This window comes from Myotis daubentonii, chromosome 11 (genome assembly GCF_963259705.1).
Source record: "Myotis daubentonii chromosome 11, mMyoDau2.1, whole genome shotgun sequence".
Taxonomy (NCBI): Eukaryota; Metazoa; Chordata; class Mammalia; order Chiroptera; family Vespertilionidae; genus Myotis; species Myotis daubentonii.
This window is the reverse complement of record NC_081850.1, coordinates 55,026,586-55,029,805: the sequence shown is the minus strand read 5'-3', so window position 1 is coordinate 55,029,805 and position 3,220 is coordinate 55,026,586. Positions and strand designations below refer to the sequence as shown.

The window sequence follows — 3,220 nt, the reverse complement described above, 5'->3', positions numbered from 1 at the left end:
CTTTCATTATCATTAAGAGCAAAGAGAGTCAGGTCCTGTCATGATTCACCAAAGGTGGATTTTACAAACAAAACAAAGAGAGGACATGGCCCCTGAATCAGGCTATCTGATTCCTGTTGTGCCGTAGAAACAGGCCTGTGGCTTTAAACTGGTAATGTCTCCCAGCAGCCAAGTAATTGATCGATTTGGTGTTCTGGCTTTAAGCAAAAAAGTGAACTGGCCTCTTTAGAAATGCTGGCAGCTTGGCTGGTCCATTAGTAAGACCGAAAAATCAAAACATTAACTGGAAAAGGCCATTCTGCCTGGGCTAAGCAGGCATCATCAATAGATGATGTCATTTCGGAAATAAGCCAATGTCACGAGGCCCCGGGCAGAGTCAAACCACCCTTCACGGCCCACCAGCACCCCCTCTGCAGACACTGAAGTCTTCCGAGGGGAATCGGAGCCAGAACCAAATGGGCCTCACGTGACCCTTCCTTTGCTCAGCTTCCTTCTAGAGCCGGTGACACTCAGCAGGTGATTAAGGAAGGTCCTCAGTCCTCCCATGTGCATCCCCCTTCGAGTCTCTTTTCCCCCTCTTCCTCTCTCCTGGTCCTTCTGTCTCTTCTCACACGCCTCATCCCAGGAACACCTGCCTCTCCTCTGTGCCCTGTCTCCATCTCCTAATGCCTTCCCTCTCCCTTCCTTTCTCACTCAAGCTTTTAGAAAGAGTAGCAGGCTGTCTCCACCTCATCAGCTCCCCTTAGCTTCTGCCTCTTCCCCTCACTAACACTCATAATATTACTGCAGGTGCCAAGCGCTGGGCTGAGGGCTTTCCCTGCATCATCACCCTCTATTCCCACAGCAACCCCTCTGAAATGGGTGCTATTATTAACCCATTGTACACAGGAGAAAACTGAGGACCAGATGGACAGGCAGGCTCACTAGCCCCTGTAAGGCAGTGGCAGATCCCACTTTTAAGCCCCTGCAATGCCTTGGCCAAAGTCACCCATGACTCCCTGCCAGTGGCCCCTTCTCAGTCCTCATCTCCGCTGTCCTAGTGCAGCAGCTGGTACTGCCAGCCCCACTCCTACCTTGGCTCTTGGGAAGCCACTTTCTCCCACGCTTTCCCTCCTCTTCACAGAGTGGGTTCCCCCAGATTGCATCCCGGCACTTCACTCTTCTCCTGTTAAAACGTCTTCCAGGAAACTCCAAGCCCCTTTGATTCCAAGTCCACTAGAGACCATCTTGCCCACCTCCTCATTGCTCATGGTCAGTCTGAGTGAGTGGCAGAGCTGGGGCTGGAGCCAGGTGTCCTAACCTCCGGGCAAGTCCACTTTTCCTGACTCAGAGCTGCCACCACCTACTCCCTGTTTTTGTTTGTTTTTTGTTTTTGTGGGTTTTTTGCTGAGCAGTAGCAAGCAGCCCTGCCCTGGAGGAGGGAGAAGGTGTGAGACCCTGATAAGGTGGGCGGAGGCTATTTTAAGAGGTCACTGGCTTTCCACTTAGTCTGGGAGAAACGCTGGCTCATTAAAGGGAAGTGATACACTGAAGCGCAGCCTGCGTTCCTTGCTTTCACTCCCTGCCTGTTAGCTGTGTGGCCGGAACCGATGAGATCCTTACTACCTGTCCCCATTTCCCCTTAATTGGACCTGTGAGGCTCTGAGAAGACACTAGAGAAAATATACAACAAAGTAAAATAGGAACAAAAATGAAACTTCGGGATGAGGGTGCTATTGCCTGAGCAAGGAAAAGTCCTGGACAGCAGCAGATCAAAGAAGAGGGGGCATTGGTGGGGTGCTCACTGATCCCCAACACCTGCCTCAGCAGCAGAGGGGTCAGGAAAGGAATGAGAAAGGCTGGTGGGGACCGCAAACCTCCTGGCGGGCCCAAGGGCGCGTGACCTTGAGCAGGGGGCTCTGCGGCCCTTCACGAACAAAATGGCTGTCACCCAGGGAGAATCTAGATGGGGATTTTTGGGGTGCTCCCGCTGAGGCCCAGGACTAGGCTAGGGTCTAGTTCTGTGATTAGGGTGCAGACGTGCTTGGGCCATGTCATCTCCAAAAGTCTGAGAGGCCAAGAGCCGGGTCCTAACAGCAGAAGGAGGGGGGGCAGGGCGGGGGGTGCCTGCCCCGCTTGGAGACGCATCGTAATCAGGGCAACTGAGGCGAGGGCCTGCCCAGTTCTTCGGTCTGAAGCTCTTGGAGTCACAGGCTGCTTTGCGAAGGGGGTGGCTGTTACCCCGCACGATGCCGTCATCACCGCGGGGCGCCCTTCTCTGGCGGATGCACGGCCCAGCCTAGCTACCCCGAGGGTCCCCGAATCCGCCCGCCAGATTCCCGGTCTCCGAACCCCTGCGCCCTGTGCCCCAGCGTCCCGGGCAGGAGCCGGTGAACAGGTTGGGGGAGCGCCGCGGTCAAGAGCATGTCCTGCTACTCTCACGGCCCAGGCTCCTCGCTTCATCCCGGGAACCAAACCCCGCCCCTGCAAATGGGGAAACTGAGTCCCCGAGAACGGAGAGGGCTCGCCAACGGTGCCCATGAGTTGGCAACAACCAGGGCGCTCCTGCCTCCACGCTCCTTCCCGGGCCACCTAGGCGCGCGCATCGTGGCGCTTTAAACCTCTCCGTCTCCCGCAGTTGGGGAAACTTTTCCTGCCACAAACAGGCGCAGCCCGAACCCGCATTCCACGCCCGCCCAAGCCCCCTCTCGCACCCCAAACTGTCGGGAGCCGGGGGGGGGGGGGCGCACGTCGGCGCGGGCACCTGGAGCCCAGCAGGGGAGGCCCCCGAGCCCGGCGCGGCTCTCCGCTCCCGGTACAGACGCGGCGCCGCGGCGCAGGGAGGAGGGCGCCCGGGCGGGGCCACCCGCGCCGGCGGAGCGGACCGGGGCGTCGGGCTCCGGACCCCCGGCCCCGGGCTCCCCAGCCCCGGAGGCAACCCGAGGCGGCAGCTATTTATAGAGGGAGCCACGCTCAGTCCCTCTTGGCGGCGGCGGCGACAGCTGAATATTTTGCCCAGATATGGCTGGGGCCCCGGCGCGGGGGGCAGGGAGCCCCGCGGGCGCGAGGGGGACCCTGGCCGGGTGGGGGGCTTACCGGGCCGTAGAGGCGCGGGGGAGGGCGCGGGCGCGGGCGGCGGGCTGGCGGGCAGCGGGCGAGCGGAGCGCGGGGCTGGACGAGCTCCGGTGCGGCCGCGGGCGGGCGGGCGGGCGGGCGCTATGCTCGGGGGTGGAAGCAGGGG

At 59.9% G+C, this 3,220-nt stretch overlaps 1 protein-coding gene across 1 annotated transcript in view; it reads right to left on the bottom strand.

The window, feature by feature from the left end:
• Nucleotides 1-3,220, bottom strand: part of TMOD1 (tropomodulin 1) — a 77,071-nt gene extending 73,851 nt beyond the window's left edge. The window contains exon 1 of the mRNA XM_059657439.1: nt 3,076-3,220. The gene's annotated coding sequence lies outside the window, so the exon portion shown is untranslated. The remainder of the gene's footprint in view (nt 1-3,075) is intronic.